Genomic DNA, 17,721 nt, shown 5'->3' on the forward strand with positions numbered 1-17,721 from the left:
TCCTAGAAGTATCTGGATAGGTATAACTTCATTTTAATATAACCATAGAGGAGTCCAATTTATACATTGTTTGCAGGTAATATTCATGTGGTTAACTAGCAAGAGCAATAGAATAGCATTTAGACTTATATACAGTAAACAGTAGAAGAAAATATGATAGTGTGGATGACTAATTTTGGCTATACCATCCAGCTAAAAGATTGGGAAAGGTTATGGAAAATTAATTCTAAAATGACACTAGCAGTACTATATAAAGAAAATTTGTATAAGATGTTCTACTGGTGGCATTATGCCCTGGCAAGATTGGCTAAAATATGTCCTAGTACAAATAACAAATTAACATATGGCACATATTATCACATTTGGTGAACATATCTGGAAACAAAAAAATGTTGGTTTATGATTAAAAACTGGCTAAAAGAAACCTTAAATTATGAAATAGAATTGAAACCGGAAATGTATCTTTTAGAAACACATCCTTAGTTTGTATAAGTATCCAGAAATAAACCTGTAGTAGAACAGAATTCTTTATGTATGATTGGACACACAAGGAATTTGTTTTTGGTACATATGCTCTCAGTGTACATTAAAAAAGATACATTTGTCAAGAATCATATGGTACAACACTTAATGATTGTCATGGGGTACAAATAAGCAATTAGGAAATTTTTGAACTTTATTCTTGTTCTTGATTTCTTGCACCTGACAGGTATGTTAAGAGAAATCTTTCTCCAGCTTTTAAAAATTATTTTCATTACATTATTAGAGGATTTTGGGGCAGGTAACATCACCTGCTTTATTTTTTGGGAGTATAAGATGCACCTTCATTTTGGGGGAGGAAAAATAATATTCCTACCAGGTATTCCTCTGGCTAGTCCTTAGTCTGGTCAGCTTCAGCACATTATCCTCTGGTTGGGGATAAAAAACAGTTTCTAAAAACACTTCAATTCTCTCTCTCTTCAGAGAGAGAAACAATGAAAAAAGCATCAAAGATCATTTTGCTAGCAAAGCACAGAAGATCGCTTCACTCATTAGCACCTTGTTAGTGCTAAAAAAAGTGTGGAAGATCACTTGCTAACAAAGCACAGAAGATTGCTTCACTGGTTAGCACCTCCTTAGGCTGAAAAAAAAGGCTCCTAAAGCCCAGAAGCCCAGCTGGTTGTTGGAGGGAGCAGCAGTGAAAACAGGCAAAGGAAACATCGCATAGCTAGCAAAGCATGGGAGATGCCTTCACTTGTTAGCATCTCCATAGGGCTGGTGGAAAAAAAGCTTAGTAAAAGCTGCATGCGGAGTATAAGGCACACCCAAATTTTCAGTCTCTTTTACTGGGGGAAAAGGTGCTTCTTATACTCTGAAAAATACGGTATTTTAACTTGATGGTTTGATGGCATGGCTTCAGATGAAAAATGGAGACAATATATGTTGCAAAATATGGTCCTCCATGAAAGATATCCATGCAGTGCAGTGTGAGAGAGAAGATAAGTGTTAAATCCAGAAGTTTCTGTTACCAGGGAATTTAGTTAAAGAGTTATTGTTAAGCAAAAGTCATTAGAATCAGACAGGACTGTTTACTTACCTCTGATTGGCCGCTGGGCTTTGGGCGCCAAACTAAAGAGCTGTCAGGCGTCGCTTGTTGCCGGGCGAAAGTTTTCCTGTGCTACCGGGCTTACGCGTCTCCTGTCAGATTGCATTCGGCAGTGAAAGTAAGCCGCGGCTGTTGTTTCTCTGTGAAAGAATAAAGCGTTTTAACTCAAAGCCGTTTACTCGGATCATTTCATTGGCGACGAGGGTCTTGAGGACTGCTTTTTCTCCTTGAGTCATTATGTCTACCCCGTCAATCATTCAGCCGCCAGAGCTTTTTGACCCTGAACGGTCAACCTGGACTGCCTATATGGCAAAATTTGAAATTTTTTTGGAAGCAGCCGGCATGCAAGATGCCACTGACAGCCGCAAAAGAGCTTTATTCCTAAACTATTGCGGCACTCAAATTTTTGAGCTGGCGGGCACCCTGACAGACCCAGAGCCTGCCAATTCCGTCTCGTGGCAAATTCTGAAAGAAAAATTAGCCTCCCATTTCAAACCAACTAAGCCCGCTAGGGTTTACCGGCACCAGTTTTCCCGCACGGCACAAGCCGAAGGGGAAACAATTAACCAGTTCGCCACTCGCCTCAGGACCATATTGGCAAAATGTCAGTTTGATAACCCTGAGGCGAGGTTGACAGATGCCATTATCTTCGGAATGAAGAATGTCTCCATCCGAAATAAGCTATTAGCAACGGAAGAGTCGACCCTGCAAGATGTGATCAAAGCTGCCCAGACGGCTGAAGTGGCAGAGTCTGCTGCCGCTGAACTGAAATCGAATGACAAGCTGTCAACGGTATGCAAACTCACTGCACATCCTCGCGCACAAGTCAACTCTTCGCTGGACTACTACACCGCTGATTTTGATGCCCAGGACGACGAGTGCTGCCTGATTCGGGGACCCCCTAACCGGCAACTCCGCCAAAACTTCCCTGCTTGTGCTGGCTGCCGAGGTCAACATGCACGTTCGAGATGTCCCTTCAAGGACGCCTTCTGCCGCCGCTGCGACAAACGAGGCCACATCGCTGCTGTATGCCGTGCCGCCCTGCCAGATGACACCTCAGGGAACCAAGATCTGCTGCCAACGTTCCCTGCCCAGCGTTCCTACCGGCCATTCCGACAACAAGGACGGGGAAATAGGAGACCATGGTCCAACAGAGGTAACCTTGCAAGCCCTGCTTCTGCAGCTACTCCTTCTCCCCTTAATAAAATTGTTGTCCCTCTCCTATTAAATCAACATCCCTGCCACATGGAGCTGGATACGGGCTCCAAATATACTTTGATGCCGTGGCACAAACTAAGACTTTATTTACCCGATGTGTCTCGAGACTCTTTGCTGCCTTCAGATATTGTCATCAAAGACTTTCAGGGACACCCAATTAGTGTATTGGGTACTACTAGCGTCCCTATAACTTTTAAAAATGTGCACCATAGGTTGCCCCTCTTAATCGTGGACGGGGCCAATCATTCTTTGTTGGGTTTGAATTGGATGGCTCCCCTAGGTTTAGCCATCACCGGTGTCCACAAAATTTTTGCACCTAACACACCTGATTTTGTGAAGGAATTTCCAGATGTCTTTAAACCAGGGTTGGGAACATATAAGGGACCCCCAATCTCCTTCTCCTTAGACCCAGCCATTCCCCCCTTGAGACTAAAGCCTCGAAGGGTACCTCTGCCCTTGCTTGACAAATTAGATGCCCAATTGGACAAACTCCAAGCCCAAGGCATTTTGGTTCCTATTGAGCACGCTCCCTGGGAGACACCTATTGTAACCCCCCTTAAACCTGATGGATCTCTGCGTGTGTGTGCTGATTACAAATCCACTTTGAATAAGGCATTACAGCACAACTCTTATCCAATTCCAGTTGTGCAGCACTTGCTGCACACTTTAGGGTCTGGGAAGGTCTTTGCAAGGCTGGACCTTGCCCAGGCATACCTACAGCTTCCTGTAGATGAAGCCACTTCTTTAGCCCAGACAATAGTTACCCACAGAGGTGCCTTCAGGTGCACACGCCTGCAATTTGGCATTAGTGTAGCCCCAGGTATTTTCCAGAGACTAATGGAACGCTTGTTATGGGGGCTTAAAGGGGTGGTCCCTTACTTCGATGATATTCTAATTTGTGGGGACACAAGGGACCAATTACACTATAGAATCCGACAGGTGTTGACCAGGTTACAATCAAAAGGGCTGAGGCTGAACCCTGACAAGTGTGTGTGGGGAACTCCATCTGTGGATTTCCTAGGATTCAAAATCGATGCAGCAGGAATTCATCCCACAGATGATAAAATTAGGGCCATTAGAGATGCACCTGCCCCCACTTGTAAAGCAGAGCTGCAAGCCTTTTTAGGGTTATTGAACTTCTATTCAGTTTTTCTGAAGCATAAAGCCTCTGCAGCTGAGCCGCTTCATAGACTTCTCCACAAGGGGGCGCAATGGCAATGGGGAGATACTGAACAGGCATCTTTCACTGCTGTCAAACAACTTCTGACTTCCCAAAGTGTAGTCGTGCAATATAGTCCCACATTACCCCTCAGACTCACATGCGACGCTTCGCCATACGGGGTGGGGTCTGTCCTAGCCCATATATTACATAATGGTCAGGAGGCACCTATAGCTTACTTTTCAAGGACCTTATCCCAGGCTGAACGAAATTATGCCCAAATTGATAGAGAAGCCCTAGCTTTGGTTGCCGGCGTTAAAAAATTCCATAATTATTTGTTGGGCCGCCCTTTCCAATTGATTACTGACCACAAACCGTTGCTGGGATTATTAGCCACTGGGAAACCTACCCCTCCATTCATGTCCCCCCGCATGTCCAGGTGGGCTATATTTTTAGCTGGCTATGATTATATTCTAGTGCATAAAGGTGGCTCTCAAATTAATCATGCTGATGCCTTGAGCCGCTGCCCCTTGGGTCAGCAGGTGGTAGATCCAGCCCCTGCTGGAGATGTCCTCTTAATTGACTTAGGCAATCCATCCCTCGTGACAGCAGAAGAGGTAGCCAAGGAAACAAAACTTGACCCTGTCTTAGGAAGAGTCCTTCACTATATTCTAAAAGGATGGCCAGCCAATGGGGATGACCCAATAGTAGGTGAGTTTAAGACAAAACGGCTAGAACTGTCGGTGATGCATGAATGTGTGTTATGGGGTGATAGGGTAGTCATCCCCCATTCCCTAAGGCCCCAAGTGATGCAGCTGCTGCATCAAGGACACCCCGGGGTGGTCAGGATGAAGGCCTTGGCTAGGGGGTATTTATGGTGGCCAGGGCTGGACAGGGCTATTGAGGACTGGGTTGCTACATGTAAGTCCTGTCAGGAGACCAGACCAAATCCTCCCAAAACCACCCCTGCACAGTGGGACACCCCTAGGGGCCCGTGGTCAAGAATACATATCGACCTAGCGGGGCCAGTGAACAATAACATGTTCTTAATAGTGGTGGATGCATACTCCAAGTGGCTGGAGATACTGTTACTAGGGTCCACTACAACAACATCAGTGTTAAAGGTGTTGCAGAAATTGTTTGCGACACATGGGTGTCCAGATGTTCTGGTATCGGATAATGGGCCCCAATTTACTTCGAGGGAGTTTGAAATGTTCCTCGCCGGGTTGGGGGTGAAACATGCTTTGGTCTCAGTCCACGCAGCGTGGGCTAATGGGATGGCTGAAAGGTATGTCCGAGTGGCCAAAGAGGCCATCAAAAGATCATCCCCAGGGGAAATTCAAGGCAGACTGGACACTTTCCTTTTAATGCAACATATAACACCAAGTATGACTACAAATAGAAGCCCGGCTGAATTACTGATGGGGAGGAAGTTAAGGTCACCATTGGATAGGCTGCACCCAGCCTATGTCCAGTTAAAAACGGTAAATGTCACCACTCCGGAACGCTCGGTATGTATCGGTCAAAACGTGTATGTTAAAAATTTTGATAAGGGCACATTGTGGGAGAGTGGAATAGTCACAGAACAAACCGGTCCAAAAACATATACAATTGCCCTAAGTGATGGCCGCCTCTGGAAGAGGCACATAGATCACATTAGAGGGAGATTGGCATCTGCCAGTATAAGGGACAATATGGCTGCCATAAGTAATGGGGCCTCTCCTCCTTCACACCCCACAGGAAATTACTCAAGACCTACTAGGAACCAGGAACAAATAGACTGGGACTTACCTGGATTTACTAGTCAAGCCAGCGCAGCTGCAGCTCCGCAAGGCTCCAGCCATGGGGGTGCTGGACAGTCCCATCCGGAAGAGCCATCTTCATCGGTGGATACCCAGGTCCTCCAAGACCCACGAAGGTCTGAGCGGGCACCCAGAAGACCAGCCCGTTTGGACGAATTTATTACATATTTATCAGAGTGAACATCTGTCATAAATCAACCAGAAGGGGGAGGGATGTTAAATCCAGAAGTTTCTGTTACCAGGGAATTTAGTTAAAGAGTTATTGTTAAGCAAAAGTCATTAGAATCAGACAGGACTGTTTACTTACCTCTGATTGGCCGCTGGGCTTTGGGCGCCAAACTAAAGAGCTGTCAGGCGTCGCTTGTTGCCGGGCGAAAGTTTTCCTGTGCTACCGGGCTTACGCGTCTCCTGTCAGATTGCATTCGGCAGTGAAAGTAAGCCGCGGCTGTTGTTTCTCTGTGAAAGAATAAAGCGTTTTAACTCAAAGCCGTTTACTCGGATCATTTCAATAAGAGACATGGCAGTGAAATGATGTGAAAACAAATGATACTTGAGCTTGAAGATTACTAGGAAAATAAATGATAAATTAAACACAGAAGTCAAGAAAGACACAAAACAGCTAAAGCCCAGAAGAGAGAGGACTATCGGGCAAAGGTCTAAATCACTGATGGCAAATTTATGGCATGGAAGCCATTGTCCTAGCTCAGCTCCAACATGCATGTGTGTGCTGAGAAGCTAATTTTTGGCTATCACAGAGGCTCTGGACAGCATTTTTGGCTTTCAGAGAGCCTCTGGGAGGATGGGGGATGGACGGCGTCTTTACCCTCCCCCAGCTCCAGGGAAGCCTTTGGAGCCTGGGGAAGGCGAAACACAAGGTTACTAGGCCCAACAGAAGTTGGAAAACAGCCATTTCCAGCCTCCAGAGGGCCTCCAGGGGGCAGGGAAAGCTGTTCTTGCCCTCCCCAGGCATTGAATTATGGGTGTGGGCACTTGCGCATGTGCAATAGTGTGATAGTGCATGCATACACTCTTTTGGCAAGCAAGGAAAAAAAGGTTTGCCATCACTAGTCTAAATAGACTCTACTTCACGCTATCCACTTTGGTCTGCATTTATATATGCCTTCTTTTCATATCATTCAGGTACTAAAGACTTTCCTATAAATGTTTTAAGATAGCAAAATCCAGGAGACTATGGGTTTAGTCCTGCCTTAACCATGAAAGCCAAGTGGGCGACTTTGGGCCAGTGATTATCAGTCCATCTGACCTTACAGGATTGTTGTTATGTGGAAAATAGAAGGAGGAAGAAGTATTAGGTATGATTGTCACCTTGAGTCATATATGAAAAAAGAAGTGGGATAAAAATCTTTTTTAAAATGTTTAAAAGCTACAAAATCTCTTTCAGTACAGGGCAAACAAATCTTCCTACTTTTGAATAGGTAGATAATATTAAAATATGGCTAGGATAGTGAAACTTGGCTTTTAATACTTGTGCGGTTGAGGAAAATTTGCTTTACATTTTTTCTTCCACATATTTATTAAAAGTACAGCTTCAGTGCTCCTTTAACCAATTTATGTTAAACTGCTTCATGTCTAGGAGCAAGGAGAACGGACTGCCTTCCTCAATACTTATCACAATAAGCTGTGATAAACTGACCATCTGCAGCCTTTACACCTTCCTATCTTCAACAGTTTTGGATCTCTGATTTCACACCTCACATCAAATGTCACACAGAATTTTTTTTAAAAAATGGCATATGTGCTACAGATGGGAATAAGGAAATGGAGCATTTGGTATGTTCCCAAGTTGCTATAGTTCCCAGCTGGTTATAATTGGTGATTCTCTTTTCAGATGCTTGCAATTTTTAAACAATTCAAGCCTTTTTTATAGCTTAGCATTTACAGAGGTGGTATTCGGTAGGTTCTGACCAGTTCTGGAGAAATTTAGAAATTTAGCAGAAATTTAGAGTAGTTTGGAGAACTGGTAAATACCACCTCTGACTGAGCCCCATCCCCATCTATTCAGTAACCCTCCCCTGGAGTGAGGAGAGAATGGAGATCTTACAATATCCTTCCCCTGCCACGCCCACCAAGCCGTGCCCACCCAAGTCACATCCACAGAACTGGTAGTAAAAAAATTGAACCCCACAACTGGTAGCAAAAAGGTTTTCTCTTCTTGTTGCATGTTTGCGGCACTGGATAACCCATTGGTATAGAAAGTAGTTTATTGTTCTAATATTGGTACCAGAAATGCTACTTCCTCAGTATCACTGGTTAAAATCTAGGAAACACACACTGCATTTATAAGAACTTGATTGGCATTTCTAGTGTTTTTAAAAGCAGATTGGAAAATGTTTTTGTAATTTTTAGTTTAAAATATTAACTTGGCAATGCTCGTTTTGAAGACATACCTTTCAAATCTAGTTGACTTTAATTTTATTTTTGACTCAACTCAGTAAAAACCAATTCTAGATGATTTCTTTTACAATTTAATAGTTGGATTAAATATAGCTGCTTGTAAGAAACTCCTGGAGTCTTACACAAAATCTTTCCTTGACCTAAGAAAATATTATACACATTTTAAATGATTTATTTAACCCCAAATTTTTCAGATTAGAAGAAATTATTTAAATTCTTATATAATTTGAGTAATATTAGCCACAGTTCTTAATTAATATCTGATAACCTCATTTGGACTTACCTTATTATCGATTAAACCTTCAAAACCATGTAATGTATTTTAATATACAGATTTAAATATACAGAATTATTTTGGAAATAAACAGCACATTTTTTTCTTTTATTTTCTTGCCTATATTTGTGTGTATTCCTAAAGTAAATAAATTATTTCAATAAAATATATGTTATAAAATATAGAATAAATGAACAACACTATTTTGATAAAACATCATAAAACTGAAGAGTAATAGCATTTCATTAATGCTGTTAATGTAGATTAATGTTGATGAAAGTTTGATTAGTTGTCTTACTGACTTCATGAAATTCCTCAGGAGATTAAGAACATGAAAACGAAAGCCACAGAATTAGAATACCATGTGTAACAATGTTCCAGTACATAAACTTAACTAAATTAAATTAAATTAAAGTTCTTCTCTTGCCAAGGAGATATTTGGCTCTTCCTTTTCCAAAAGTTGTGGGTTATATTGTCATCAAGAGTTTGTTTTGAGGTCAGTTTGCTTAGTGATAAACTAAAGTTAAAAGCTCATACTAGTTCAGAATTGTTTTTTATTAGTAATAGTGGTCAACCAGATGCCTCTGGAGTGTCTTCAGGCAGGGGAGAAAAATATATCCTTCTTCCACTATTGTTCCTCTGCAGGAGATAATTCTGGAGGGCTTCCTTCTTTTCATTATTCCATTAATTTTTAACCCTTCTCTTTCTTTCTAGCGGCCTGAAGGAATCACTTTTCAGGAGATTCAGTATTTCCACCACTTTATTCATTCCAGATGTCTTCCTACCATCCCCCACCTTTGGGTTCCCACAACATACTGTATTTTGCGGAGTATAAGATGTTCCAGAGTATAAGACACACGTTAGTATTTTGGGAGGAAAATAAGAAAAAAAAATCTGCCTCTGCCTACCAGCATCCATCTGTATTCATCTGGTTAGCATCCTTAGCATGGTCAGCTTCAGCACATTAGCCTGATTCAGCATGAGAGGCTGATTGGCAGGTGGATCAGACTCCCAGAACACTGTCAATCAGCTGTTCCCAGAGGTGAACTTTAGTAACAGGTTCAGTAACAGGTTCAGTTCATTTAGTGACTTAATGAACTCAATCTGTATAGTCTGGAGGACAGAAGGAAAAGGGGGGACATGATGGAAACATTTAAATATGTTAAAGGGTTAAATAAGGTTCAGGAGGGAAGTGTTTTTAATAGGAAAGTGAACACAAGAACAATGGGACACAATCTGAAGTTAGTTGGGGGAAAGATCAAAAGCAACGTGAGAAAACATTATTTTACTGAAAGAGTAGTAGATCCTTGGAACAAACTTCCAGCAGACGTGGTTGGTAAATCCACAGTAACTGAATTTCAACATGCCTGGGATAAACATAGATCCATTGTAAGATAAAATACAGGAAATAGTATAAGGGCAGACTAGATGGACCATGAGGTCTTTTTCTGCCGTCAGTCTTCTATGTTTCTATGTTTCTATGTTCACTGGTTTTGATTTTGCAGGTAGCAAAATCTCACAGGGGAATGCAGAAGTGTGCGCATTTTGGTGAAGTTTTTTGCTTCTCCGCAAGCAAAAAACCTCGCTGAAATGCATGTGATTGTGCATCCCTGTGCAAGATTTTGCTAGCTGCACAGGTGTGGGAATCAAAATTGTGCTTGATCCCGCACTCGTACGCCAGAGCTGCGTGCAATAAGCTGTTCCGGAAGCAACTCACATGCATTCATTAGCCAGAGGAGAAAACAATTAAGGTTGTTGGGAGGCTACAATCAAGCTTGCAATTGCAAGATACTACTTTATTTATTGCAGTCACTGTAACATACATATGTCATTAATGCTTTTGCCTTAGATATGACTTAAAGGAAAGAGAGATGGAATATTTACAACACCTATACTTATTAGTTGGAACTTCTCAAAGGCTGAGTTTGGTGACCATTGAACAATTACCAGATGGCAGAGATTTCTAGAGATTGGCAAATAAGAAACAGGATACCTTAAGGAAATATTTTTAAACTACTCCTCGGCAATTGGAACATGGTGTTCTTAATTAATTGTGAGACACCTGACCTTGTTTTTGGTCCTTCGCTATGATTACTTTGCTTTTATTATTTTACTATATAGTGTAACAGTTTTATTTCCATGTTTTTGTATGCATGCCAACTTTCAAATGTACATCTCACAAAAGAACCTTGTGAATTTTTACATTGACTGTGATGCCATTGATTAGTTGTTCAAAATGTGGGCGTCCCTGGTGTATCACTTAATGTTACATATGAAGAAAGCCACTATGGATTATTTAACATATAGTGATTAAAGAAATAATGGTTTAGGATGGCACATACCCTAACCTCTGGTGATTGTATTTGAATCCCGAAATCGGCCTGTGCAAATGCTTTAACATCATTACTGCACAGAATTTGCAGCATTTTCTTAAAAAAAAAAAAAATGATTTGCAGAGTGTTATTTTAGCCTAGGTTATATTCTCTGCTTTCTTTTGAGATAGATCACTGAAAAATGATCCTTGCTAACTCTTTGCCTACAGCTTCTGATTGTAAATTGACTTGATTGATTGATTGATTGGTTGGTTGATTGATTGATTTCATTTTATTTGATTTATATCCTGCCCCTCTCCGAAAACCTGGGGTGGCTAGCATTTACTTTCTAATGTGGGTAATATTTATTGTGTTTTGGGCATTACAAACATCAGGACATGAAGATGAACTCCCATCTTTATCTTCGGGAGTTCATTTGTTTCCTTCTATTTTTCTCATTTTAACTTTGGTGATTTAGGGTGGTTATTTTCTCAGCCACAAGTCATGTTCCATCCCCTTGGATGATTTGCCAATCGACATGGCATTATTACCTGACTGTGCTATTATTACACTCATTGGGAAATATTATGGTTGATAGAAATTCACTGGTCATGCCCAGCCTGCCATAATTTGTATATTTGAAATGCATCTTATATTTTTCTTATTTAAGATGACACTTTTTATTGTATATAATACTGAATATAAACTGACAGCAAACAGCACTCCTTACTAGTACTGATGATGTTACCTAGTTTGGGTAATGAAACATTTGCAAGAAAACAAGCAAGTTCAGAGAGCATAAAGAACCGCTCCAAACTTGACTGTAAAAAATATGACTTCAGTAACTGAGTTGTCGAAGCGTGGAATTCATTACCGGACTCCGTAGTGTCATCCCCAAACCCCCAACACTTTACCCTTAGATTATCCATGGTTGACCTATCCAGATTCCTATGAGGTCAGTAAGAGGCGAGTGCAAGTGCACTAGAGTGCCTTCCGTCCCCTGTCCCATTGCTCTCCTATATCTCCTTTCTTCTATTCCTATATCTCTTCTTCTATTCTTTCATTGATATGTTCTATTACGATACAGTGTTCCCTCGATTTTCACGGGTTCGAACTTCGCGGAATGTCTATACCACGGGTTTTCAAAAATATTAATTAAAAAATACTTTACGTTTCCCCCCCCTATACCACGGTTTTTCCCGATGATGTCATATGTCATTGCCAAACTTTCATCTGCCTTTAAAAAACATTTTTTAAAATAAACTTTAATAAATAAACATGGTGAGTAATAATCTAAATGGTTGCTAAGGGAATGGGAAATTGTAAATTTAGGAGTTTAAAGTGTTAAGGGAAGGCTTGGGATACTGTTCATAGCCAAAAATAGTGTATTTACTTCCGCATCTCTACTTCGCGGAAATTCGACTTTCGCGGGCAGTCTCGGAACGCATCTCCCGCGAAAATTGAGGGAACACTGTATCTTCTTTTCTATTCTTTCATAGATATATTTTACTATGAGTATCTCCTCTATAACATTCATCATGTATTTTACTATGTGTGTGTATATATATATATATATATATATATATATATATATATATATATATATATATATATATATATATATGTAGATTGTTCTGAGTTCGGGTTTTGCCCTGTGTAATGTTTAAAACATTACACAGGGCAAAACCCGAACTCAGAACAATCTACATACATATACCCGTGAAAATTTACGAAAACAAATATATATATATATATATATATATATATATATATATATATATATATATATTTGTTTTCGTAAATTTTCACGGGTATATGTATGTAGATTGTTCTGAGTTCGGGTTTTGCCCTGTGTAATGTTTTGCATGTCTATGCTTAGACATGCAAAACATTACACAGGGCAAAACCCGAACTCAGAACAATCTACATATATATATATATATATATATATATATATATTTGTTTTCGTAGATTTTCACGGGTACAGGTATGACGGTCTTGGTATATTCGGGTTTCTTCCCGTGTAGGATTTGGAAATTTCTGGCGACGTTTCGATGAGGTCTCACTCATCATCTTCAGGCTGGTGTTTCTGTCCTTTTTCTCAGGCGAAGACTGCGAGACCTGAGCTGCATTCCTTCTATAAATACTGGTGGCTGGGTGTGGTTTGATGGCTCAGTAATTGCCTGCTGTGTAGAAACTTCCTGGTGAGTCAGAGGGGTAACAATTGGGGTCGTTGATGTAGCTGAGGTATGCTGGTTAGTTAATGGTTGTAGATTAGGCGTGATGTCCTGTGTAGTTAGAACTTGTAGGCTGCTTGATTGCTTTACAATGTGTGTCCTGAGTCTGGTTTCTGTGGCTGGGATATGTTTGAGGGCTGGTTTCCAGATGTCTGGTAAGCGAGAGGTATCATCCCGCTTGTTCATATTTTGGGGATGTTTTTCTATCTCGATCGCTTCCATGATTATTCTTTTGCTGTAGTGTTCTGTTTTGGAAATTAATTTGGTACTGTCAAAATCAATTTCATGTCCTGTGGTTTTGAAGTGTTGGAAAAGGGAGGAGGTTTTTTCTTTTTTCTTTAATGCATTCTTATGTTCTGCAACACGTGCATTAACTCTCCTGTTTGTTTGTCCAATATATGTGGCTGGGCAGATTTTACATGGTATTTGATAAACTCCCTGGTTTTCAAGTTGGATATTGTCTTTTGGGTTTCTTAGGATGTTGGCTATTTTTTTATCAGTACCAAAGGCTGTCTGCCCAGCCACATATATTGGACAAACAAACAGGAGAGTTAATGCACGTGTTGCAGAACATAAGAATGCATTAAAGAAAAAAGAAAAAACCTCCTCCCTTTTCCAACACTTCAAAACCACAGGACATGAAATTGATTTTGACAGTACCAAATTAATTTCCAAAACAGAACACTACAGCAAAAGAATAATCATGGAAGCGATCGAGATAGAAAAACATCCCCAAAATATGAACAAGCGGGATGATACCTCTCGCTTACCAGACATCTGGAAACCAGCCCTCAAACATATCCCAGCCACAGAAACCAGACTCAGGACACACATTGTAAAGCAATCAAGCAGCCTACAAGTTCTAACTACACAGGACATCACGCCTAATCTACAACCATTAACTAACCAGCATACCTCAGCTACATCAACGACCCCAATTGTTACCCCTCTGACTCACCAGGAAGTTTCTACACAGCAGGCAATTACTGAGCCATCAAACCACACCCAGCCACCAGTATTTATAGAAGGAATGCAGCTCAGGTCTCGCAGTCTTCGCCTGAGAAAAAGGACAGAAACACCAGCCTGAAGATGATGAGTGAGACCTCATCGAAACGTCGCCAGAAATTTCCAAATCCTACACGGGAAGAAACCCGAATATACCAAGACCGTCATATATATATATATATATATATATATATATATATATATATATATATATATATATATATATATACCCACTAAAACCCTCATTGTGTATTGGACAAAATAAATAAATAATAAAAAATAAAATAAACCCCTCATTTCCACCCTGAGATACATATATTCTCCTTTATTAATAATTTTATATCCACCATAGGCCAAAATCTTTAAGCTGCATATTTTTTGTTGTCCCATTGAAACATTTAATTAAGAAATATAAAACTCACTAAATATAAGCGATTTTCCTGCAGGCAGGCCCAAGACTCCATTCTACTGCCAAAAGTGTCACTTCTTTTAAATTACCAAGCACTTTCAAATATAAACACTCTCCTGAGCATGACAGGCTGGGCCACTAGCTTCTGGTTGACAGCTATTTTAGCAGAAACTGGGTGTAGCTAGGGATCCTTTCTTTGCACTCAGAGACACATTTCGCTGTCTATATGGCAACAGAACGAACCGAGGGATTATTTTACAGGTAGGTGACATGCAGAGAATGGATTTATTCACTGTTCTTTCAGTTACTTAGAGGGAGAGATAATTCTAAATTACAGCACTGTGACAACAATTGACCATTGCTGAACTTTAAAAAACAACAACTAACCGGAGCAGTTCAATTACTATAAGAAAGCAGGAAATGCCACCCCTTCTGGAAGAAGACATTGGCATTGGTATAATACTTTACTATTAAAGCAAGGAAAACAAAAGAAACATGATCATGTAGTTATCCATAATAGAGCCTGACTTTTGTGAGAGTTTATTTTAACTTCTTGTAACTTTCAGATGGAGAATGAGTGGTTGAAATTCTCATTCAAACATACATAAAATAAATTAGGATCCCCAAAATATATATATTTGAAAATGAGGAGAGCTAATTAGTTTGGATAAGCTCAGGACTTCCTAAGATAAAAAAAGTGCACTTTTTTTAAACAGACACACTGCAATCATTTCAATTTCAGAAGATGAATGAACCTTGTTTATTATACCTACTTTTCTAGCATGTAGATTAGTGCTTTAATAAATCTCAGGATTAGTGATGGGCGAACCGAACCCGCACAATTCGGGTCCGTACTGAATTTTGCGGTGTTCGATATGCTGAACATGAACCTGAAATTTTTTCAAACTTCATGCAAAGTTCGGGGTCGTGTTCGACGTTCGGAGCTTTGACGTCACCGGCAGGTTGCTAAGGACGCCAAGGTGATCACTTCCTGGATTCCATGGAATCCAGGAAGTGATCACCTTGGCGTCCTTAGCAACCTGCCGGTGACGTCAAAGCTCTGCCCCCGGAATCTCTTCGTGGGACGGATTCCCCGTTCGGGTTCGAGTTCGGGTTCGGTTAGGGTTCGGCCGAATTTTGTGTAAAGTTCGGCTGAACTTGCCGAACCCGAACAACGTTGGGTTCGCCCATCACTACTCAGGATTTAAAAATATATATTTACAGGTAGTCTTCGACTTAGCATCGACTTGTTAAGTGAGTTTTGCTCCATTTTAGGATCTTTATCTCTCCCCCACCCATTATTAAGTGAACCACTGCGCTCATTAGGTTAGCAAAGCTGCTATTAAGTGAATCTCGAGTCCTTGGAGAAGAGAGGCATACAAATCCAATAAATAAATAAATAAAATCTGGCTTCTCCATTGACTTTGCTTATAGGAAGGTAGCAAAAGGGGATCACATGACCCCTAGGGACACTGTAACCATCATAAATATGAGTCATTTGCCAAGCATCTGAGTTTTGATCATGTGATCGTGGGGATGATAAAGGTGAAAAAGTGGTCATAAGTCACTTTTTCAGTGCCGTTTATTTTATTTATTTATTTATTTATTTATTAGATTTGTATGCCGCCCCTCTCCGTAGACTCGGGGCGGCTCACAACACAATAAAACAGTTCATGACAAATCTAATAATTTACAATTTAAAATATTTTAAAAACCCCATTATTAAGCAAACATACATACAAACATACCATACATAAATTGTATAGGCCCGGGGGAGATATCTCAGTTCCCCATGCCTGATGACAAAGGTGGGTTTTAAGGAGTTTATGAAAGGCAAGGAGGGTAGGGGCAGTTCTAATCTCTGGGGGGAGCTGGTTCCAGAGAGTTGGGGCCGCCACAGAGAAGGCTCTTCCCCTGGGGCCCGCCAACCAACATTGTTTAGTTGACGGGACCCGGAGAAGGCCGACTCTGTGGGACCTAATCGGTCGCTGGGATTCGTGCGGCAGAAGGCGGTCTCGGAGATATTCTGGTCCGATGCCATGAAGGGCTTTAAAGGTCATAACCAACACTTTGAATTGTGACCGGAAATTGATCGGCAACCAATGCAGACTGCGGAGTGTTGGTGTAACATGAGCATACCTGGGGAAGCCCATGACTGCTCTCGCAGCTGCATTCTGCACGATCTGAAGTTTCCGAACACTTTTCAAAGGTAGCCCCATGTAGAGAGCGTTACAATAGTTCAGTACTTTGAATGCCCATCGAACAAGCTGTTGTAAGTCAAGGGCTACCTCTACTCTAGCCACATTTTTTATTATGCATTCTTTAACTTGTCCTTCAGTTTCAAATATCAGTAAAGGTTTATGCATTTTAGCAATTACATATTGGTGGACTATCATTATGTGTTGTAGCTTAAGATTCTTGATGAAAGTATTTTTTATTTTATTTTATGTACACTGAGAGCATATAGAACGAATAGAATTCTTTATTGGCCAAGTGTGATTGGACACACAATCTATCTTGGTGCATATGCTCTCAGTGTACATAAAAGAAAATATAGATTTATCAATAATCATGTGGTACAACACTTAATGACTGTCATAGGGGTCAAATAAGCAATGAAGAAACAATCAATATTAATAAAAATGTTAACGATACAAGCAACAGGTTACAGTCATACAGTCATAAGCAGGAGGAAATGGGTGATGGGAAAAAACTAGTATTAATAGCAATGCAAACTTAGTAAATAGTTTCACAGTGTTGAGGGAATTATTTGTTTAGCAGAATTATGGTGTTCGGGAAAAAACTGTTTTTGTGTCTAGTTGTCTTGGTGAGCAGTGCTCTGTAGCTATGTTTTAAGGGTAGGAGTTGAAACAGTTTATGTCCAGGATACGAGGGGTCAGTAAATATTTTCACAGCCCTCTTTTTGACTCGTGTAGTATACAGGTCCTCAATGGAAGGCAGCAATTTTTTTTCTGCAGTTCTGATTATCCTCTGAAATCTATGTCTGTCTTGTTGGGTTGAAGAACCAAACCAGACAGTTATAGAGGTGCAGATGACAGATTCAATAATTCCTTCGTAGAACTGTATTAGCAGCCTCTTGGGCAGTTTGAGCTTCTTGAGTTGGTGCAGAAAGAACATTCTTTGTTGTGCTTTTTTGATGAAGTTTTTGATGTTAGTTGACCATTTTAGGGCTTGAGATATGATAGAACCTAGAAATTTGAAGGCCTCTACTGTTGATACTGTTTTGTCTAGTATTGTGAGAGGTGGAAGGATGGAAGGGTTTCTCCTATAACCTACCACCATTT

The 17,721-nt window shown here is 40.5% G+C and overlaps 1 protein-coding gene and 2 long non-coding RNA genes across 8 annotated transcripts in view; 2 read left to right on the top strand and 1 right to left on the bottom strand.

Annotated features, from left to right (window-relative positions):
- SMOC2 (SPARC related modular calcium binding 2) overlaps positions 1-17,721 on the top strand; it is a 144,772-nt gene that overhangs the window by 15,722 nt on the left and 111,329 nt on the right. The gene's annotated exons all lie outside the window — the stretch shown is intronic.
- LOC139161339 (uncharacterized) lies at positions 1,627-6,248 on the bottom strand. Its single transcript, XR_011558094.1, has 3 exons — positions 6,072-6,248; positions 5,754-5,948; positions 1,627-1,725 (listed from the first exon to the last, which is right to left on the bottom strand). It is a non-coding gene; the product is annotated as an uncharacterized lncRNA (long non-coding RNA).
- Positions 2,565-6,250, top strand: LOC139161341 (uncharacterized). Its single transcript, XR_011558095.1, has 2 exons — positions 2,565-2,741; positions 5,703-6,250. It is a non-coding gene; the product is annotated as an uncharacterized lncRNA (long non-coding RNA).

Source organism: Erythrolamprus reginae, chromosome 1 (genome assembly GCF_031021105.1).
Source record: "Erythrolamprus reginae isolate rEryReg1 chromosome 1, rEryReg1.hap1, whole genome shotgun sequence".
Lineage (NCBI taxonomy): Eukaryota > Metazoa > Chordata > Lepidosauria > Squamata > Dipsadidae > Erythrolamprus > Erythrolamprus reginae.